At 36.5% G+C, this 13,019-nt stretch overlaps 1 pseudogene; it reads left to right on the forward strand.

The window, feature by feature from the left end:
* The first annotated feature begins 5,016 nt into the window (after positions 1–5,016).
* LOC141504477 (N-acetyl-D-glucosamine kinase pseudogene) lies at positions 5,017–6,033 on the forward strand (annotated as a pseudogene).
* The last annotated feature ends 6,986 nt before the right edge of the window (positions 6,034–13,019 follow it).

Genomic DNA, 13,019 nt, shown 5'->3' on the forward strand with positions numbered 1-13,019 from the left:
GAATTTAACATCTAATTTTAAAGAAGCAAAAATGGTAAATTTAGAAGAAGGTTGTATAAGAAATTGGGAAGTTATAGATTAACTGCAATTATTTCCAATAATACTGAATAAATGTGAGAGGCTTTGAAAAATGATTGGGAGATTGAAAATTATGTAACCCATAGTTCTCATAGTTAGGTAATTTATTGATGAGCAGAATCTTGAAAAGTTATATGATATAGTTTTATCAACATAAGCTATTTTACTGTAATGATGTCAAAGCCTGGAGTTAATGATTGATTGCTCTATAGAGGTAGATGAGGGAAAATATCTGAAGTTACTACACTCTGGGTTTCCTGAAATTTTTACACAAATGTGATGGACTTTATTCTAGACCTGTAGGTCCAAGTATAAATGTAATTAAAAAAATTTACAAACTCCTTTTTAATCAAAACAAAGGAATGAATTATATGCCTGATTAATGATATTAATTGAACAGTCACAAACTTAACATTTTTACAGATAGTAAGTATAGTTATGTGGTCAAATACATAGAAACAGCTTTTATTAAACATAGCACTGATAAAGAATTATATCAACTCTTTAAAGAGTTACAAGAAGTTATAAAAAATAGATACAATTTCTTTTTTATTGAATATATAGAAAGGAAACATAAAGATCTTAAGAGATTTCTGGAAGTGCAAAAGAGGGGGGAATATAAAGGGACAAAAGGGAAACAAAAGAAGAGAATAAATCTTGCCTTATATACTATGAATTTCTTAACATTGAATGATAAACAATTAACAGCTGCAGAAAGATTTTTTTAAGGATATGCAGCATGAAGAGAAGGGCATGGTTACGTGGAAGCATCCTAAGACATCAACAATGAAAATGACTGAATCCATTATTTAATCTGGGGTCGAGGGTATGCTTCTGTTTTGTCCACAGATGTAGAAACTGTGTGGGTACCAGAAAAAAACATCAGACTGCGCAGACCAGATGAATCAAGTAATACAGAAAAATGAATAATTTACACTTAAGAAATAGAAAAGGAAAAGATGAGAGGAGAACACATCATGAATTTATGGGACAATTTATGATGCTTACATTACTCATTAACAATTTGGGGACCATAAAATGAATTGAATATTGGACTCATATTCAAAAACCCTCCATGGGTCACTACTCTACAATGGGGAGAGAGTATGAAATTGTCTTAATTGGGGAATCTGCAGATTATTTGGGATGAAGCAAAGTTCCTACTAGAGATATCAAAGAAGAGATGCTGAGAAGAAAAGTTAGGCATAATTCTTCCGGTTTAAATATTGTGACACCTATATATTTTTGTAAAAACATGTACTGTTGAACCATGTGTTAAATTAAGTAAAACTAATCATTCAACTCATCCAAATATTTATAACATGGGAGCATTTAGTATCTTAGAACTATCAGGAATTCCATTTGTAGAAAGTATTGAAGTAAGAAAGATATTTCCTACAGAATCTCCTTGTTTAAAATTATATGCTTGAGATTTCAAACATGAATTTTTTCCACTCTGAGTTGCCCGTCATACCCCAAATAGAAGAATTTATGATCATTCTATTTTGCTACATGTGGAATTCTCCTGGTAGAGTTGTTCCATGGGGTATTCCAGGCTATATTAAACCAATTATATACCCAGAAATAGGGTTAGCTAATTCAGAGATATGGAAGGCTATGGCAGCTATAGATTAGATAAGGTATATACAATGGAATAAGATGTTGGACAAAATATCTTATGCAGAAAAAAATTGTCTGTGACTGCATGTATAGGACTAGATATTGCCTTCATGATAGGATCTTTCAAAGATGTCAATATTATCAGATAAAAAGGGGGAGTATAATGTTAACTGTTACAATTGCACTATTTGAGCATGTATAAATAAGGAAGTGATGGATGATGATGTTGTTTTCATGACAACATAACCAAAATTTGCTATAATACCCACCAAGGTTAGAAGGCTGATATATATCTCCTGCTGATGAGTTCTTAGAAAAAACATTAAAGAGAATTAGACAGAAGAGATTTGTTAGTTGAATTGTGTTTGGAATATTAAGTATCGTAGCAGCCATTATAGCAGCTACTTTGGTGACTATTTCTGTACAAGTAGGGAATAAAGAAAAAATTGGAAGCTAAATATATTCAAGAATTATCATAAAATGCTCAGGAGAGAATTAATGAAGATCTTTATCATTTGATTAATGTGTTACAAATCTTTGTAACGAACACAAGGGTCAACTGCAATGTGATTATAGATTTTCTGCTATTTGTGTTACTCCTTTAAAATATAATACTTCACTTATTCCATGAAATAATATAAAAGGTTATTTGAATGGAATATGGTATAATGATTCAATAATTATGGATATGAATCAATTGCATAAAATTGTTAATGATATTGCATTGGCACCTAGAATGGAAATGGACTCAGGTATTGATAATTTGTTTAACTTTGTTAATAGGTTTCATCCTTTTCATTTTATGAACCTATTAGTGAGCACACTTCCTGGTATCTTTGTATTATTATTGATATTGTTTATTATGCCCATTTGTCTTAAATGACTTTTATCACTGGGACAAAACATAGATATACTAACACACCACCTAAAGCTTCAGCATGCCTAAGAAGGGGGAATCTGTATAAGGTCATCCCCTGGGAATGATATTCACATATCCTTGGTGACTTTTTCCATCAAAGATATGTATGGATTATTGCTCATTGTATGGATTGTTGGCTCACCAATGAACGCTGGCCTGGGATAATCCATGGCTCCAGAGGTGGTTGTAAAAGATTTTTCTGATAGAGAAGTATGCAGATTTCTAAGAACAAATATTGTAAATTTACCCAGGAAATTGTGAAACTGGGTCTCCTTTAACTGGTCATTCCTGAGATAAGTTTTTGCTATAAAAAGTCTGAGTTTCCAAAAATAAAGTTGGTAGATTTTTCACTTCCCAACCTTGCATGTTTGTGTATGTTTTTCTACCCAATCTGACTATCAGAAGTTCATGTCCAGACCCACACCAGAGCTACTGTGGGCAATAATAAATTTTTTTATAAATTTATCATTTGTAAATTAATAAATTGGTTTATATCAATCAATAAGTATTTATTAGATTTCTACAATATGCTGGGCACTGGTTATATAAAACTAAAAGTGAAACAGTCTGCTGTTGGGAAACTGGCATTTCTATGAGGTGAGACAACACATATGTTACTTATACAGATAATAGGTTGCAAATATATAGCTAGATTTTTCAGGGGAAATGCTGGCACCTAGAGGGATCAGGTAAGGCCTTATGCAGAATGTAGCATTTGAGGTGAGCTTTGAAGGAAACTGGGTAGCTAGGTGGTATAGTAGATGGAACCCTGGACTGAGAATCAGGAAAAGCCAGCTTCATGAGTTCAAATTTGACTTCCTCCACTTACTAGCTGTGTGACCCTGGGCAAGTTGCTTAATCTTATTTACCTTAGTTGCTCATACATAAAATGAACTAGAGAAGGAAATGGTAAACTCCAGTCTTTACCAAGAAAACCCCAAAAGGGAAAGCATAGAGTTGGACATAATTGACAACATTGAAAGAAACTAAGGATTTTAAGAGGCAGAAGTTTAGGAGAAAGTACACTCCATTCATGAAGAATCCTCCCTTATTTAAAAAAAAAAAACAAAAATTAACAAACAACTCCACCTCACCCTCTAAACGACATCAACAACATTTATGGCTGGTTGCACAATGGAAAAAGAGTATTGAATTTGAACTTTGCAACTTCTGCTTAAATACCTATGTGACCTTGAGCAAGTTACTTCACATCTATAGAATAAGGAGGTTAGACTTGATGGCCTCTAACATTCCTTCCAGCTCTAAATCTTGGACTATATTTAGTCATGAACTATATTTAATCATGTCTGACAATATGTTCAATATTTTGACCCCCATGGTCCTAATGACTCTGCCATGTGGAAGGAGACGTTTCAATATCTAAATTTTGAGACCATTGATGTTATTCAGTTTGGCTTCCATTTAGTTCTCTTTTCATTTATATCATAGTAGTCACTCTGGATATTGTCTGGATATTCTGGTCCACTTGTCTTCACTCTGCATGATACCATTTGAAGCTTCCCATGTTTCTCTCAATTTCTCATACTTGTTTTTCTCTTGATGTTATTCAATTGTTTTTCAGTTGTCTGGTTCCTTGGGACCCCTGTCATTCCTTATGACATAGTAATGTTTCAGAGTTGGCACCATTTCCTAGGGAGGAAAGGCAATGATGCATCAGGGGAGTTGAAGCAGTCAAATCCTATTGGATGTCAGTACTGTAACATGACCTGGAACAGAAAACTCCATGATGAGGTGAACTAACAATGCCTCCCAGAAATGGAGGGCAACAGCAATGGAGCATCTTCAGAGTGACATAGTGGATAGATGGATAGACTTTGAGTAAGGAAGACCATGTTTAGGTCTCACCTCTGACACTAACTTTGTGACCAGATCTAGAGATGAATTCCGTCATCTGTAAATAGGAATAATAATACCTACATCACAGGGTTATTTGTGAGGCTCCAATGAGAGTTTTAACAATTTAAAATTGCATTAAGATTTTTAGAACAACCTATATAAAGGTCAATAAGTCTTAGGTCTGGAGGATCAGCTGAATATCACAAGAAGTTCCTATGATATTTGCTGGATAAGATGATAGTGAAAGAAACAGGGTGTTTTCTGCAGTTACTTGACTACAGGAAGCTGGAGCAGAGAAGCTAGAAAGGATCAATTATTTGTTTTTAGTATCTTTTTTAAAATTAATTTTTATTAAAGATATTATTTGAGTTTTACAATTCCCCCCCAATCTTACTTCCCTCCCCCAACCCCCCCCCCCCAGAAAGTAATCTGTCAGTCTTTACTTTTTTCCATGTTGTGCCTTGATCCGAATTGGGTGTGATGAGAGAGAAATCATATCCTGAAACCACAGGCCGCCCCGATGGCAGCGGCGGGAGCCGCCCATGGAGCAGCTGTATGGGGGCATTGGGGGGGGGGCACTCATTCTGTGGCCCTGCTGCTGTCTGAAAAGGGCCAGGTTATAGGAGAAGCTTCTGAACCAATGGCTGATTGGACTAGAGGCATGTGCAGAAAGGATCAATGACATTGTGAACGAGGCCAAGAAGAAAGGAGGGATAAACCTCGATAAACCACTGCACAGCCTGGGCCTAACCCTGAGTGGGGCAGAACAGAACACTGCAATGTCCACCTTGATCATACAGTTGAAAAGCACGTATCCTCACCTGAGTGAAAATTACTTCATCTCTACCGATGCAACGGGGTCCATTGCCACGGCCACACCCCATGGTGGTGTAGTGCTCATTTCCCGGACAGGGTCCAACTGCAGACTGGTCAACCCCGATGGCTCCGAGCACAGATGTGGTGGCTGGGGACACCTCATGGGTGATGAAGGCTCTGCCTACTGGATTGCACGTTTGGCAGTGAAGACAGTCTTTGACACCATGGATAACTTGGAGGTGTCTCCACATGACATAGACTACCTCAAACACACCATGTTTACCTACTTCCAGGTGTCTGACTGCATGGGACTCCTCACCCACCTCTATAGAAACTTGGATAAATCCATGTTTGCGGGATTTTGCTGAAAATTTGCTGAAGGTGCCGATCAGGGTGACCATCTCTGCCAGCATATTTTCAAGAAAGCTGGAGAAGTGCTGGCCAGACATATACTGGCTGTGTTGCCCAGGATTCAGCCGGCACTTTTCCAGGGTCCCATGAGCCTCCCCAACCTGTGTGTGGGCTCTGTATGGAGGAGCTGGGAGCTGCTAAAAGAAGCCTTTATCTCCACCCTGGCTGAGGGAAGGAAGACGCAGAGAGCCTTCTCCCACTTCACCCTGCTGAAGCTGAAGTATTCCTCTGCCATAGGGGGAGCAAGCCTGGGGGCTAAGTCTGTTGGGCACATGCTTCCCCTGGACTATGACCAAAATGTGGATTTCTTCTTTAAATACTCCTTCCCTTAGTTCAGACAGGCCTTGCCACTTCAGGGCCAGTGGACATTAGACACCACAAAAGGACAATGCCTTTGTTAATCAATAAAGGTAGCAAAATTTTACTGGTACTTTCTACGTCTGTTACTTCTTCACAGTGCTCAGAGGTAAGTCCAAACACACTCACATGATTTGAAAGACTCTTAGAAGATGTAGCGTCCAACCCATCCACAAAAAAAGAGTTCTCCAGAGGTGGTTGGGCAGCTGGCCACCTTGGGAGGCCAGCCATCTCACTTCTGGACCGCTTCAATGGTTAAGGTGGCTTTTCTGATTTCAAACTTAAAATTGGCCTCTTTGCAACTCTCCTCTGATCTTTCCATGATTATCCTTCATATACTGGAAAACAGACAGTTTCCTTTTCTCTTGCCAAACATGCCCAGTTCCTTCAACCAGGACTTCTTAAGAAGAATCTTTTACAAAAAACCCTTTCCTCATCAAACCACCTTCAAGGAAGGCAGGGCAGATGGGATTCTCCCCACTGGATATATCAGGACCTTCAGGAGTGTGGAAGAGTCTGCTGGGTCAGATGGCTAATTGATGGCAGAGCAAGGACTAGAACTGATGCAGGGGAAAGATGAATTGTGAATGTAGAAATTGGATGGAGATGTAAATAATTGACTGGAAAGATATAGAGAATTATGATTGTAACAGAAACCATTTGTGATTCCTAGTCTAGTAAGGGGAAGGGAGTTCATGTTTTGCCCTCTAGATGAGAGGCAAGACACAAAAACCTGGGTTGTATTCCCGCTTAGGGCCACAGTCTTCTCTGACCTGTGGTCCTGCCAATGCTGCTTGCCTGTTTTTTCTCTCTTTCTCCTTTTCTATGTGTTGTAACTTCTTTTAATAAATTTTTGTTTTATTTCCACCCTTGAAAAAAAAATCATATCCTTAGAGAAGAGACAAGAAGTCTAAGACGTAACAAGATCAGACAATAAGATATCTATTTTTTTCTAAATTAAAGGGCATAGTCCTTGAACTTTGTTCAAACTCCATAGCTCCTTATCTGGATACAGATGGCACTCTCCTTTGCAGACAGCCCAAAATTTCTCCTGATTGTTGCATTGATGGAATGAGCGAGTTAGAAAGGATCAATTATTGAAGAAAAGATTAATATGTGTATATGGCATATGTTCCTCCCCTCCACAGCACAACATAAGCTCTATTAGGGTTAGGATGGTTTCATTTTTGTCTTTTTATCCTCAGCTCTGAACACAATGCCAGAGATGTTGATTCCTGGACCTGTGATTTTCATTAATGTAGGAAAAGCTCCCTTTACCAAATCAGAGCAACAACTGTTCAGCAACTTAATACTTTTGGGGTGATTTGTTCAGATTCACATGGCCAGTAATTATCAGAACTTGAACTAGGTCTTTATGATGCCTGGGTCAATTCTTTTCACTATAACTTGTCTACCTCTCCTAAGAATTCTGATATTTCTACACTATTTTCATACATTATTACCACAAAAGAATTTATCTTACCTAACAAATCATGTAAAATAATCAATGACTTATGAAAACTTATTCACTAAAATAGACAAGCCAAGATAAAGAAACATAAGGAAACATTGACACAGAGAAAGAGACAAGGTGAGACAGAGAGAGAGAGAGAGAGAGAGAGAGAGAGAGAGATGGATAGACTTCTTCACTTATCACTGAACTTGATATTCAATCACTTCAGGGTATTATCATTTATTCTGCAGTCTTGTTAGATTCAAGTTAGGAAGGATTAAGATCTTAACTGGAACATTTTTCATTTATTTGCTTCTCAGTAAGATGAAAGAGGAAAGGAGACAATACAGCAGATCGTGTTGTGAAATGAATACCTGTAATTTATAGGAGGATTTGGGGAAAATATTGGTTCAGTAATATGAACTCATTTTCCTGTTACTTAGGATCATAGGACTGGAGTTGAAAGTGATCTTGGAGGCCAACAAATTTTACCCTTTTACTTTATAAATAATAAAACTGAGACACAGAGAGGTTGTGACTTATCCAGGATCATATAGCTAGTAAAACTGGACCTCAAGTTCAATGCCATTTCCATTATATCATGTTCCCTTGAAATAATATTTCAACAAAGAATGATACTTTAAAAAATATACACAGTTGGGGTGGCTAGGTGGCGCAGTGGATAAAGCACCGGCCCTGGAGTCAGGAGTACCTGGGTTCAAATCTGGTCTCAAACACTTAATAATTACCTAGCTGTGTGGCCTTGGGCAAGCCACTTAACCCCATTTGCCTTGCAAAAACCTAAAAAAAAATATACAGTCAGCTCTACATTATTTTCCTAAAGGAGGGAAGTCATAGCATGGATAAGCTATTACTTCAGTAGATTAATAATGGTATCATAGATGTGGGTGCTTCCTCAACTTAAACTGTCAAGTTTTCTTGTTCTGTATAATTCTTATCTTTTTTCCTCCCACTTCTTATCTTGGTCAAGTCACTTATTCTCTGTCTCAGTTTCCTCTGCTAAAAAAATGAAGATAATAATGACAAGACTATTATGAGGATAAAATAAGATGAAATCACTTAGCACATTACCTTTCATATAGTAGGCATTAATAAATAAAAACTAATAAATTAAATTAAAAATAAGAAATTATACTCTTCCTATTTCTTCCTACCACCTCCAAATTTTCAATAGAGGTTCTATTCTTGAAGAATATCTTAGTGCAGGGTGGAATGGTAAAAAAAGATCTGATCCTGGAATCAGAGGATTTAGGTTTACAGTTCATCTCTGATGCTTATTACCTTTGTGATCTTGGGCAAATCTCAGCTTCCCCACCTAGGGTTGATCACTTAATACTATATATTAATATACTAATGCTAATATAAACTCCAAATAGATATGAGTATGGATATATGGATGCCACATAAAAGGTGGTATCATAAACTAATTAAAGGAGCAAACTAAAAATTATTTTTGAGATCAATGAATAAGAAGAGCATATAACTAAGCAAGAGAGAGGACCACATAAGATAAATGGACAATTTTGGTTATATAAAATTAACAAATTCAATGCATTTAAACTTAGAAGTAAAACATAACAATTGAACAACAATGAAAAAATTCTTGCAGTAATTTTGCTTATAAATTGTTTTATAAATATGTATATGCATCTATAAATATTTAATTCCAATTTATAATGAGACACCTCCCCAATTGTTAATTATTCAGAGATATTAGTGGAGCTTTGAATTAGTCTAACCATGTTAGAGGCACAGAAATACTTGTTGACTTGACTTACAGTTTCACACATGTAATTGTCTGCTCTCTCCCTCTTATTCGGTTCTGTGTACATTTTGGATAATTCAAAAATCATTTGTATTTGGCTTTAGAATGAAACTTTCATATAATGTCTATCTCACCATTGCACTGGAGGTAACCTTGAAATATCAAAGGCTTTGCCATTTAAGTACACACTCAAATGGTAGCCTCTCTCAAAAAGAAAATCTTTGAGTATGTTCTTGACAATATATTGAATTTGTCCTCTAAGGATCAACTCAATTGAAGACAGAGGCACTCATTACTAATAAGTGAGTCACTAGGTGATAAAAGCTTTAGCCAAAACAACTCATAAAACAAAGAAAAATTAAAAAGACCCTCTATCATTTGTCAATGATGATGGCAGAGAGAGAGAGAAGGTGCTGACAGTCTTGTCAAAGACAGAATGACTTGCCATTTATATACCCTCTTTAAGCAAGAATTTATGTGGTCTCTAATCGTGAGATTTTTGCCAGTATCCATAGGAATATTGGTGAATCTGATGCTCTATGAATTCACTGAAAACATACATGACAAAATTATTTGAGAAAAGGTAGAATGCTGCCCAACTCTCTCACTAACACACTGCTTTCCCCTCCATGCTGCAGATATAAATAACATTACCTCTCAGTGTTTGTCTTTTCACTGTTTGAACTGTTTATTTAATGAGGCAGGGAATATTTACTTAAAAGTTCCTTTCTCACAATTGGGGTTAGGCAGATAGTGGTATCACACTTAGTTTAAAATTTCTTTTGAAATATACCTCATTAAAAGTGTAAAAGCATCACTTGTACAAAAATATTCATAGCAGCTCTGTTAGTGGTGGCAAAAAATTGGAAATCAAGTAAATGTCCTTCAATTGGAGAATGGCTTAACAAACTGTGGTATATGTATGTCATGGAATACTATTGTTCTATTAGAAACCAGGAGGGATGGGAATTCAGGGAAGCCTGGAGAGATTTGCATGAACTGATGCTGAATGAGATGAGGAGAACCAGAAAAATATTGTACACCCTAACAGCAACATGGGGGTGATGATCAACCTTGATGGATTTGCTCATTCCATCAGGGACAATTTGGGATTGTCTGCAATGGAAAATATCATCTGCATCCAGTGGAGTGTGAACAAAGACCAAGGACTATTACCTTTAATTTAGAAAAAAAAATTGATATCTTATTGTCTGATCTTGCTTTCTCTTATACTTTATGTTTCTTCTATAAGGATATGATTTCTCTTTCATCACATTCAATTTGGATCAATGTATACCATGGAAACAATGTAAAGACTGGCAAATTTCCTTCTGTGGGGGTGGGGGAAGGGAAGTAAGATTAGGGGGAAAATTGTGAAATTTTGTGAATTAAAAATCTTTAAAAATAAAATATAACTCATTATATAGATTAATTGGGAAAAAACTATTGAAAGTTTGTTGAGGTTGAAATAAAATTACTATTGGGGCAGGTAGGTGATACAGTAGATAGAGCACTGGTCCTGGAATCAGCAGGGCTTGAATTCAAATTCTGTCTCAGACATTTGACATTTGCTAGCAGTGTGACCCTGGACAAGTCGCTTAACCCAAATTGTCTTGCAAAAAAAGAAAGGAAAAATATTAAATCACTGTTGCTAAAGCACTATTTACTTTTGCATTAGAGTAGTTGTTATGTGAGAGGGAAGAGGGGCATTTCAGAAATATTTGTCATCTTATTGATATGGGGAGAAGAACAAGGAGTCAAAAGCTAACACTAAGACTGAGATTCTGGATAGCAGGATAGTAATAGAGAAGTTTTTTGAAAGGGGGTAATTTTAGGAGGAAATAAAATATAATGAAATCTGCAATGCAATGCACCAGTGCATGTTATCATAATATTCAACTCATTTATTTTGTCCCCTCATTTGAAAAAAGTTGTCTTATTCAGAGCCACTCTAAAGGCACCTACCACAGATAAAAGGATATTTGATGGAGGGTTTGGGGTGGACATAGTTGCCAATGAGTTATCAATACCCTTCTTGGAAGAAGAGAGGTAGGTCACTTATGCAAGAAAGAGAGAGAGAGAGTAAAATGAAAGTATTGAATCCCTTACCTTGAATGTAGAAGAAACTCAGTAAATGCTTGTCGTATTTAATTCACAGAATAGATTTGCATATTATAGGCAACTCATTTTTATTTTTTTAAATTTGTTTCAGTCAACAAGCATTTATTTTCTCTCCCTCTTCCCTTTCCCTTTCCCCCTCTCCAAATGTAGTAAGCATACATGGTAAATTCCCCAATCAGTCATGTCCAAAAAATTATGTTTCAATTTGTACTCTATCTTAACTTTTTGTAAGGAGTTAGATAGTTTCACCAATGGTCTTCATGGTTGGCCATTGTGCTAAGAATTTTTAAATATATTTAAAATTCTTCATTTTTACGTTATTGTATTTGTTGTTTTCCTTGTTCTGCTCACATCACTGTATCATTCATATAAGTCTTCCCAGATTTTTCTGAAGGCAAATCTGTTTCCTTAGAGTACAACTGTCTTCCATTATATTTATATGCCACTATGTTAGACATTGAGAAAAGAAATAGAAAAGTCAGATAGTTTCTCTTCTCAAGGACCTCATATTTTAAAGGGGTAGACAACATTTATGGAATGTTTCACATGCCAGTCAGATGAAAAGGTTCTCTGATCCTTAGTGCACAGTGGCAAAGCAGATAACTATGTTTCTTCTTTAATGTCATTTCCTTGGATAAAATGATCTATTTTACAACACCAGAACTTTGATGATGAGAATTTTCTTTTCTGGGTCATTTGCAAAAGCATTTGTCAGACTGAAAGTCCATAGCACCTACTTATCTAAATGGTTTCAGGAAGCTAGGCTGGAAGAGGGATGGTTTAAGGGGAGGGGAGGGCACTGCTATTCCCAAGGCTATTAGGTTCAGGGTCCTGAAGGGAAATGGTGCTCAAGATGGTGATGGTGGCTTGACTTACCTGGCATAAGTGACCTCCTATCTTTCCCTCTGGGTATCTCATTACTTCAGCTAGGTTGGCTTGCCTACCCCTTAACTGGCAATTGACTGACAGATGGTAGTGATGGTCGGCACCTTCTCCTCAGATAATGCCAGAGAGGCTGGGCTGGAAACAGGACTGGTGGTCTGAAGAATACTTGCATCTTGGTGACAGTCAGCAGTTGGCTTTAGTGAAGAGAGAAAGGTGAGCTCCTCCATAATGATTGCTGCCCTCAAATGATTGCTATGGGGCTCAGTGTTGTCTATTTTTTGATAGTAAGACCAGGAATAAAATGTTAGGTAACATTATGATTTCAACTTCAATAGACATTTTGGACATCTTTTTTCCCAGTTAATCTATATAGGGGGTCACAATTCAAAAGGAATGAGAAAAATGATACTAACTTCCTAAACTTAGAAATGAGGAAAAGAATTAAGCAAGCCTCCCAGATCTCATCTCATCATAGTTTACAGAAAAAGCATGGGTCTACTCAATCTGGGAGATAATGTTTTTCATCCTTAGTATGGAATAGGAAGTAATGGTGCAGACTGAGAAATCTGGGGAGCATTATCATTTTATTAAGCAACATGTTTATATGTTTTCTTTATAGTTAATTCACAGAACATCAGATTCACTGATATTTCTATACAAGTTGACAAAGGTATCATTTTGAAAAGCATCACTTAATGTTCATAAAAGTTATATTA

The sequence above is a fragment of the Macrotis lagotis genome, chromosome 1 (assembly GCF_037893015.1).
Source record: "Macrotis lagotis isolate mMagLag1 chromosome 1, bilby.v1.9.chrom.fasta, whole genome shotgun sequence".
In the NCBI taxonomy this organism is placed as follows: domain Eukaryota; kingdom Metazoa; phylum Chordata; class Mammalia; order Peramelemorphia; family Peramelidae; genus Macrotis; species Macrotis lagotis.